Source organism: Micropterus salmoides, unplaced genomic scaffold (assembly GCF_014851395.1).
Source record: "Micropterus salmoides isolate LMB-PRFRI ecotype aquatic unplaced genomic scaffold, ASM1485139v1 Ms_hic_scaffold_2049, whole genome shotgun sequence".
Lineage (NCBI taxonomy): Eukaryota > Metazoa > Chordata > Actinopteri > Centrarchiformes > Centrarchidae > Micropterus > Micropterus salmoides.
Genome location: NW_024041206.1, coordinates 23939 through 35121, shown reverse-complemented (window position 1 = coordinate 35121; position 11183 = coordinate 23939). Strand labels below are relative to the sequence as shown.

The following is an 11183-nucleotide window of genomic DNA, read 5'->3' as shown; positions in this document are numbered from 1 at the left end:
TACGATTTTTCTACTTGTTCTTTACTCTCCTCTAGTTACTGCATCTGCATAAAGCTTTTTTTTCAAGTTATGTTGTGTCTGTTGTGCTTATGTTCTTGCTCTATACTACAAAAAAGTGTAAATTCAGGTTTCACATATGACACAAATGGCGTTATAAACATTTATATATATAAAAAACAAAACATCAACACAATTAAAAGAGAAAAGCAGTAAAGTGCAGAAAGACAAACAAGTCGACAGCACCACAAGTCGATACGCCTTTTATTTATTTCAGAAACTTTAATACTGTGATCACTGCAAATGTCTTTTTCATACCTTTACATTTTACAAAGACAATGGATCCAGGATGTAAACAGTATTTCTAATTCTGTAAAATGCATGGTCCTCATGAAACTGTGTGCTTTTAATCACCAGTCAGAGCTGATCACTTCACTGTTTAGTTTGTTCTTCCAACAGGAGGAAACAAAATGGATCTCGACACGGCGGCTTTCTGAAACCTTTCTCCCCCCTGCTGCAATCACTAACCTCACAAGTTGTGTTTGACTGAAAATCAGCACCCCTTACAAACAACATCCAACCTGCTCTCGTCTGATGAGTGACGCCTAAGGAAAAGAAGGGTTCAGATTTCTTCAAGTGATTAAAGTCAAGCACCTTCCTCTGTTTGTCAGGAACTGCACTGGCAGAAAAACTACAGAGCAACATCTAGACAAGATTATACAGGAATGGATCAAATCCCTCTTCTTATCCAAAACCTGTAAACACATTGTGCAAAGGTTCTTAAAAATAAAAGCTTTTACAAAATGGAACATTTGAACATTCACATCATTCATATCCTTCTGAAAAGCACCAAAAACAAAGCTGTGGAAAGACAAAGACTATACACTGTAAAATAACTCAATATTCACATTGGAGCAACTGGACTGGTGTGTGTGTGTGTTTATGTCTTTGTAATCTACCTAACATCCAACTTGATGCACACTTTTAAAGATGCGAGCAAAACATCTGCACTGCACAGTTTGTCATTTGGCCATACTTCGTTTGAAATACAAAAAACTAGAGCACTTTCCATGTACAGTAAAACATTACCTATTAGTCATCATTTATACATTGACACGCAATTTACACTCCAAACGTCCTGGATAGGGGAACATTTCTGCCTACAGGACTCGTATTTTGTGTATATTATGAGGATTTCACATTGTTGGATGACTAGACTGCTTTTCACAACTGGCCAACTTGTTATACAACCAAATCATCTCACCAAACAACATACATACTATTATACTGTTCACTGGTGTTCTGTCTACAAGAGATTCTTAAAACAGAACCATGACTTCTTTTTGTTAAGTGTATACTCATCTCCCCGCAAAACTGCAGAGCTGAATGTCTGTTATAGTAAACATCACATTTCTTAGGCTTTTTGAAATTCTCTTTACATTCAGATCGGGTGCCGTTTTGTGCTGCAGGGTTTTAATTGCATCAATTTAAGAAGCAAATTTACTTTAAGAGATTCAAAAACTGGGAGTGTTTTTTCATCAAAGGGTGTTTTGATAGAAAAAGGGACAGGGAATTAAGGCTTAAACCACATTTGTGAAAAATAGTTTAACTGTACACGCTCAGGTTAGCAACATGAAATAACCCCAACACCTGGCTAAGGAAATAGCTTTGTGGCTCCCACTTGCGTTGTAATTAGCTTTGTGATTTGGAGACCATTTTATTCGAATAATTCGAAAAATATACTGCATGTAACTGAATGCAAAGGCACACACTCCGACACATTTCTATACACTTCACACACCCTGTGTCTGGAGGCTGGCCAGCCAGATTGTGGTTCAGTAAAAATATTCATATGAATGAGAGAGAAATGCTGGAGCACATTTATGAGGCACAGTCTACAACTGTGAGTGTGAAGTTGATTCAAACTAATAAGTGTGTAAGGTGAGTGTGTGTTACCAGGTGTGTTCATTTTTCAGGATGAAGAAGAGCCTTTCCCTTTCATCTGTTCCCCAGGTGCTGTTTCAAAGGCACGACCCTGCTCTGCCTGGGAGTAAATGACCAAAATAAGTGACTGTAGGCACGGCTGGATAGACTGGATACATTCACACAATGACAACACACACTGCCCCCGGTACAGGAGGTGCTGTAGCTCCCTCTTATCATGGAGTATTTCAATATAACCATGTAAGTACTTTCTCACAAGATCCTCACATTGCCAACAAATACTGAACCTGAGGAAAACTAAAGATGTTAAAATTTAACACGCACCCCACACACACACACCCACATACATACAAGTACACCTAAGGTCTGCTTCCTTTATCAAAAATCACCCTGTGATTGTCTCTCAAAGCTGGCTTCTGATTTTTCTCCCTGTCCTGTTCTTGCGTGGCCTCCCGGTTGATGTCTGTCTGATTGCAGAAGAGGCGGTGGAAAAATACAGAGTGACTGGCAGCACATTTAATAATCATGACATTTCCACTGGTCATCACTAGAGGGCACTGTAAGCAACACAACAGCAGGCTTGGGCACCACAAAATACAACATAATACAGAATAAAAAGCATATAGTCGGACTTTCGCCAGAATTAAGAAAGAAAGCCATTTAAATAATATAGCTAGTGATCGTTTCTTGAGGAACTAAACACTCATGTCAGTTGTACTGTACGAATAGAACAACTTATTTATTGGAATTATAATACAAGGAAATAAATTAACCTGGGGAAAAAAGTTCTCCCCTTACTTTTCCCTCCCAAAAATGTCTCGAACATTTATTATCAGCTTGCTCTCTGTATTCCAGACAGTGGGATGGTGAGTGGAGTCCTCTTTCCTGCCCCTTTCCCTTTTCACAAAAGCACGATGTACACCGCTTTAATGGAAAGGATGGAGGCTCTTGTGCAGCAGAGACTGGTGTCTTGTAAGATTAACCTTTGAAAAACACATTTTCCCACATCAATCATCTTCCCAGAGCAAACTCCCCACCTTTTTTGGAGACAGACAGGAGTCCTGACTTCTTCCTATTGCTTTTAAGACACATACAATTGGGATAGACCAAAGCACTCTGGATATCAGTCATGTTTTATGGCACCACATGCCGATGGCTTATAAATATACTCCTCTGTGGGGTGTTGGTTTGTGCTGTAGAGACATATAGGATACTGTAATCCAGATATGAGTAACACAGAGGAGGGACAACCCCCTAACCCCCCAAAAACAAATCCAGGATTCCCTCCTGTTCAGCGGCGGATCGACCTGCTTCCATGTACATGGCTGACGGACAAACAGCCTCGACGTCCCCCCCGTGGTCAGTAACTTTGAGGAGAAGAAACACTAAACTTCTTATTCTACATTTTCACGTGAAGTGCCCAGTGGTCTTGTGGCGTCACATTCATCTTGTTTGTGATTTCAGCAAACTCCAAGCGGCTGGGCTGGCAGTTTTGTCGCGTATCTGTCTGACTTGGCGTGGCTTTTCAGAGACTTCTTCTTTTAAGTCACATGGATGTCTCTGCTACCCTCTGCTGTGGCGGGTTTGATTTGGCACAAAATACTCGAGTCACGTTTCAGAGAAGCTGCAAACATTGATCAAAATATCTGAAAAAAAGAACAAATTGGTGACATAAAAAGGCCTGATATCTACAGTAGTTTGTCTGTAAAAAGTACTTCCACTGGGAAAGCATGGCAGGGGAGGTCTGGTGATTCTTTACGTTTACACCAGGATGAGGCAAAGCTGACTCCTTTAGAAAGAGTTGGGAGGGGAAGAACTTCCTCTTTGTTGGCAATTTTTGCTAAAAAGATTTTGGCACAGGAAGATGAGAGAATGATCAATTCTGCATCGCTTTCATGGTCTTAATGGAAAGTAGAGGTCAGTCCTTCATAATTAGATAAACGACACTCATTTTTCTTAAGTCTCATCCTGAGAAGTTTAACAGTGGAGTGGAGACTGAGACTGGCTGACAATATTACCCACTGATGTTTGAACCCAATGGAAGATGGTCAGAAGGTTCAGCATCAGGCTAACTGGGTCTAACAACAAGTCTCCATATTTCTTGTGCACAATTTCTTGTCAGTGTCGATTGCCCGCTGCCTCGCCGTCCAGACTATGTATGTATGCATTTGTGTACGAAGTGCATGTGTAAGTAGAAATGCGCAGGTCGGACTCAGTTCATGTCGATGGTGTTGAAGACCCACTCTGTGAATTTCTTGAGCTTTGCAGCAGACGTCTGGGACTCCTCCTGCAGTCTCTGGTTGTCCTCCCAGAGCCTCTTGATCTGACCCTGAAGCCTCACCTTCTCTTCACGCTCCTGTGAAAGATGTTACATCAGATAAAATCAATGAATGAAACCAGTTATTAGGCAGCTAACTTTGGGAAAAACTGAAATGAGTGACAATAATGAAATGAAATGTCTCTCAAACAAAACAACAACAAAATCACAAACATTCAAGATTCAACACATAACTTTCTGTAAAAACCTACTCAGCTGTTTGGGGTTCACATAAACATCTCAGGCCTGCAGACAGTGAGTCGGCACTAGATAGAACTTCAGGGCTTTGAGGGAAGATTTTATCAGATGACATTTTGAATCCACCAACAGCACTAGTTGGGTGCATACATAAATATCCAGCCTGTTAAATAAAGCACTGAATCTGAGGAGTTTTGTCTTCATGCTCTGAATCAGCTGATTGCTACTAGCTTGAGGACACTTGAGATGCAAGTAAGTAAGTTTTCCTTGTGTTAAAAAAGCAGACAGCTCAACACTTTCCAGTATTTCACAGACAGCAGAGAATTGCGTTACAACCAGACTACAGCTATATTGTGGGTGACAACTTCCCTGTTTAGAGGTCAGCATTATTAACAGGTAGGCCACAACGTCTGCAACTAGCATCTCAAAGCAACTTTAAAATGTGACAGAGGGCCACAGCAGCAGAGGACCTTTTCGTTTTCAGTCATGTAAGTTCAGAACGAGGTAACAGAGCTTCTGTACACGATCACCAAAACTGGGTCTACTAAAAATATTCCCTGATGCTGAAGTAGAATTTGGTGCAAATAGGAATCCATTTGTGCTGGGATCAACATTAGATGACCTTGAGAAATGGTAAGAGGAACATTTTCTTGGTTCACATTAGGCAGTGTAGGACCACCTGAACATCATTAGCTAACTTGTTGGTGACTTTCTTTAGTCTGTTGTTTTTCAGTCAGACACTTTTGGAAGGATAATAGGCTATAGTCTATGGCTCTTTGAAATGACAGAGTGTAATTAATTCCCTTGACTATAAGGGAGAGTTTTAGGAGTAGGTAAACAGGATATTTGTTGAATAAATGTGCTGCCAAAAAATCTGCAAGAATAGTTTAAGTGTTAGCTTGGATCAAGTTAGGTGTGTGAAATGTACCACACAGAAGTTGTTTTTGAGCCTTTTACGTGGGAACACAGTGGAAGCAACTGAAATGTCGACACAAACTGGAAAAAGAGTGTATGAGTGGATGGGAAACCATCTGAGTCTAGGGGTGCAACGAATCATCATCATTGTATCTAAAAATCAATGATGAAATTAGTTGGCAACAAATTTAATAACGGATTATTTCATGACGTCAACGGGCCATAGCAACACCCAGATTGCTGGAGTTAAGTGTAAAGTAGCAACATCAGTGATAACATCTCCTTCAAGACTTAAAACCATCAAAGTGTCAGGAAAAGTGACACCCCACATCCCTATTTACTGTGAAACCACTTATTAAAGGTTCAGTGTGTAAGATTTAGTGGTGAGGGTTGTGAACTGCAACACTCTATCCCTTCTACCACTGCCCCCTAACCTTTCAAAGAGGGTAGGACAGCTATGGTGTCTGACACAGCACAAAAGATGTCTCTTCTGAGACAGCAGAGAGTGGCCAGTCAAGAAATGAGGTTTCTTTAGGTATATTTATTATGAAATTATATTGACTTATTTGTTCAGTAAAACCATATTATTGCGACTTTGCCACTGACAGACAACATGGAAAATGTAAGCCAAGTGTGTGAAACACTGTCACTGTTTCTGCACCACAGTCCTTTATAAACCACAAATTAAATAAAGTTTATACAAACATTGACAAGGGAAAAACATTATTTCTCTCAGCAAACAAATTTGTCGTGTCGGCAAAAAATATAAATAAATAAATACTTTGATGGCGGTGCTGAAATAGATCTCAGTCATGACAACAGCAGTTACTCACATAATCACTTCCTCTTTAGTGGTTTTGCCAACAAAAGCTATGTATTCAACATAGTGACAAGTGTCTGCACTGCCTGAATTCTACCAGAAGTAGAACAAGAAGAACGTAGTGACGAAACACGTTCTGTAGTGCTGTCTGTCCGATTTCAGCTACTGTAGAAACATGACGATGTGATGTGGCGACGTCCACAGCAGGGGGTGCCCACGGTTATGTACATATAAATGTCTCATTCTAAGGTAATAAAAACATAATGGTTTATTATGTAAGGTCTTTATACACCACTGAAAATATAGTTATTATATATTATATTGCATTTATGTCGATCCTCAGAAATATTACACACTGAATCTTTAAACTCTGTTAGTGGATATGTTATCCAGATATTAACGGTCTGATCTTACCTTTGTGTTTACACCTGGTATTTGTGTTCTTGTTATCCTCCTTAAAATTTCTGTCTTCCAAACCTGTGTGTGAGTAATTTGAGGTGGCGGCTTATTCGCCCCAGAGTCCCTTAAAAAAATCATGAGTGTACAGTTGAGGTAGGGGAAACTTTATAAACTTTGTGAAACGCTGTCTACCACAATTTCATTACTATTTTACCTTTATGTAAATTCAGCAAATGTAATACATTAACTAAGTTATTCCTTTGTATAAAAATATAGTGTCAGTCTGCCCCAGTGAGTTGCAGTACCGGCAGTAAGCTACTCTGTCACCAGACACACACATATTTCTTACCATATATACCTGACAGGACTTGATTCCAGTGGAATGTTGTTGTCTTTATTGTTAATTAGCACATGCCTAAAACAAACTCAAGCTAAATTTAAAAGCTGATAGCTTGAGCAAGACATCAAGTAATTTTGCGATTAATAATCTGAAGAGTCAATTATTCGTTAGTTGCAGCCCTATCTATTAATAAGAATTAAAGAGAAAAGTTAAACTGTTCTACTCCTTCAAGGTGACTTCAAGTAAAAATAAAATTTTAAGTGAGTGCAGTGAAATCTGAGTCAGCGGTTTACAACGAGAAGCAGCAGAGTGCAACAAAGGCTATGTTCAGACTGCAGGCCAATGTGACCCAAATCCGATTTTTTTGCCCATATGTAACTCAGATCTGATCTTTTTATGACAGGGTGAACAGCCAGAGTCACATGGAGTCTCTTTCATATGTGGTCCAAATCCGATTCAGATCGGATCTTTTTAAATGCAACCTGAGTCTGGACACTCAGGTCGGAATTGATGCGATTTTAACGTCACTCTAGAGCAGCTGTTTTCACTGTCCTAGTATAATTAAATAATATTAAAAAAAAATTAAACATGTGTCTCTCTTCCTCCTCTACCTAGCTATTAGAGAGTGTGTGTGTTGTGGGGCAGTTGTGTTGTACAGCGCCAGTGATGAAAAGGACATGAAGTTGTGAGCATGTGTCATAATTCGGGAGAAATGTGACCCATGAGAGAACAATGAAAAACGTGAGTCTTCCATGAAAATTGGGAGGGTTAGCAAATAGGAGCTAACTGGAGCAGAGCTGCAACGATTAGTCGATTATTTGATTAGTTGGTCGAAAGAAAATGAATCGACAGCTATTTTGATAGTCGAATTGTTTCAGGCATTTTTTTAAGCAAAAATGTGGAAATTTGCTGGTTTCATCTTCTTAAATTGAGGAGTTGCTGCTATTCTTGGTCATTTATGACAGCAAATGAAGAGTCTTTGGGTTTTGGACTGTTGGTCGGACCAAAGAAGAGATTTGAAGACTTCACTTTGGGCTCTGGAAAATTGTGCAGGAGCATTTTTTACAATTTCTTGACATTTTACAGACTTAACGATTAGTCAATTCATCGTGAAAATAGTCGGCAGATCAGTCAATACTGAAAACAATCGGTAGTTGCAGCCCTAAACCGGAACTAACCTCTGCTGCTTTGTTTACTTCTGTACAACATCGTGCTGTGTGTGACATCGTGTTATTCATCTGCGCATGCACTTTCAGGCCGTGGTCAGTACATACTGGTGTCTGATATGGGCCACATTTAAGCAATAAAGTGAACTGTCAAACAAAAAAATCTGATCTGGGAAAAAATCAAAATTGAGCATTAAGGCCTGCAGTCTGAGAGTATCCAAAAACGGTGGCAGCGCATAACTGCTGTATTTTCTACTGAAGACAAAATATTTAGTTACATCTGCTCCCTGTTCCACTGTATTCAAATCAACCACAGCCTTTCATTTTTTACCCCTACTGGTTCTTGAATAGAGATGGGGAGCCAGAAAATAATCTGTCAAATAGTCAGCACAACAGAGTCGAGGTTGTAAACCTTAAAAAAGAAAATTATAATAATATCAACTGAAACTCATATTTCTGTGCTTTCTCTCCCACCTTCTTCAGGTCCTCCTGGAGCATCTTCACCATGGCCTCCAGCTTAGTCACCTTCCTCTCCAGGCCTATGTGACCCTCACTGTGAAAATGAAACACATACCATTGGTAGGCCTTGTTAATACTCAGTAAGAATGAATAAGTTTACTTTGTTATGTTCAATCTTGACTTTAAAACTTGCTGCAGAACCATGAGTGAACACAGTGTACAGTATGTACAAAAAACATATTGGTAATCATCAATTAACACACTAATTAAATTAACTGATGGTCTTTTTAGCAGTAGTTTTACAGATGAGGTAGTGAACTATACATTTTCCTCCAAAAAGGAAAGCAACAGGCTCACAGTCTCAGAACAAGCTGCAGTGTTGAAGCCACCCGTGTTTCTTATTCATTTCCTGTGTGTGAGCATTTTGGTTTTGGCTATATCACTACTGTTGGAATTTCTAACAGTAAATCATGATATTTCTCTGCTTCATAAAAGTGGGGTATACAATTCTGGAGAAATCCAATACCAAGACAATTACCATGATAAAGAGTGAACGATGACACAGTAAGTAATTGTAACTAATGTTAGTTAGGAAACTGTTGCTATTGCTGCTGCAAAGATAACATGAGAGGACGAGACGGTCCTAGAGCAGCACACCAGCTGCAGACTGCAATACTCACAGCTCCCCCGCTGCTTTAGTTAACATCACAACAACAGCATGTCTTGGCAAACTTGAAAGTTAGCTAAATGTCTGTTGGCAAGGCTTGGCTGGAACTGCTGGAATAGTGTTGTGTGACTTGTCCATACAACAGACTTCTCTATGAGCTCCTCTTTTCTGCTTGCATGGTCGGAGTCCTCCTGTTCAGTATTGCCCATGTCTGAATAAACTTCACTCTCTATCACGTTTGTTTATTCTGAATGCAAATTTCTTTCCTGTAACACCGGCAAGTGTGGAAGAACGGACCACGGTGAAGTTAGTTTTAAGTTTGATATTAGTTTTAAGTTGGTTATTCGACAGATATCTGTTGAATATCCAACGTAAAACTAATTTCACAAGCGGAAATATTACGGTAAAGTGTGGAATGATAGGCGTTTCTATCTTCAAACAATATATTTCGTCATATGGCACAGCCATATCTGCAATCATGATTCCTTTCAGGTATTAACAAGGTATGGTGTGGATAAATAAATACAACTGGTAAAGAGAGTTTGTTGTTACCTAGATGACGGCCGTGACAACGGAGCAGGCTGCAGCTCTATGTGGGGCTGTTGCGGACTGGAAGCACCGCTGCTTCGGTGGTTTGAATCTCCAAACACATAACTTCTCTGAACTGGAAGAAGAGGCAAAATGACAAAAATGCATAATAAACTTTTTAAAAGCGCTACCCTGACCTGGAACTGAAAATATAGGTAAGTCCTCTCCTAATGTAATATACACACATGGTGTAACACTGCAATAATTAAAGTCTATATTATAATAACTTGTAAAATGCAATCTGTCTTTTTTTCCCAGGGTCATAAAATACATGACTTACTTCAGTGTACTTGTGCAAAGGAGATAAACCACATAAAAGAAAATACTGTACATGTGTGCACTTATTTGTAATACCATAGTGTGTGTTTCTTTCACTTTCAAATGTACTGGCCACATCCACCAGGTGTGTCCACTCCAAGGGGCTGTCCCTGTCTGAAGACGGGAGGGGCATCAGCTCCTGGGGAATGGGTCCACGATGACGCTCCACCAAATCCACCAATGATGTGTCAGATGCCGAAAGGTCACCTATAAAGAGAAAAGTTGAAAGAGCTGAATGTAAAATGATTTTTCTATATCATTCTATTTAAATTAAACGGGTGCAGCAGATACAAATCAGTCCTATCACATACCCTTTAAGTTTATTTCAGCTTTTTATGATAAACATTCAACATGTCTTAGTGTGGATGGATAAACCTCGTCTTGGACTGATTTCATAATAACATAAAGACCTATGGTCACAAAATAAACTCTTTTAAAATAGATAAAAGCACCTAAAAGCACATTTTGAATGGACTCCAGCTGTTACAAATATCTTTAAGGGCAAAATACCTACACCCTCCGTCCTCCTACCTACCATGGAGTTTGACTCCCAGCTTGTAGGAGGGCCGTCGGAGGGGAACACCACGGGTTGTGGGTGATCGTGGGAGGGTGGAACAGCTGAACAGAACATCAGTGCCGAGTGCCGGTTCAGTCATTGAGTCACTCAGGGAAGGAAGGCGCTGGCCACGATAGATACTCTCATCTGACAGGGTACGATGGAGTGAGCGGTGGCGGCTGAGAGGCTTGCCTGGTGGTGATTTCTGGCCATGCTGCAAAGGAGTTAAAGTAGAAGTGATGAAGAAGTGTTATTGTAAATACTACTAAAACACAGGATCTGAAGCCATGCATTATGTGGGTGAACAACTGTACAGAGACCAAGAGCATCAATGCTTCCGGTGTGGGAAAATGTCTAGTTTAGGTGCTATTATTTACAAATGGATGTTGTCATTTCCTGCCTGAATGAGATGTAAGATGGACTGAACAAATGTGGGTAACTTACTGAGGTTTCCAAGGGCACCTATCCTAACACAAACCTTTCTGTTAAAGAGACATTC

General features: G+C 39.9%; 1 pseudogene; it reads right to left on the bottom strand.

Annotated features, from left to right (window-relative positions):
- Positions 1-244: 244 nt before the first annotated feature.
- LOC119915307 overlaps positions 245-11183 on the bottom strand; it is a 31892-nt pseudogene continuing 20953 nt past the window's right edge.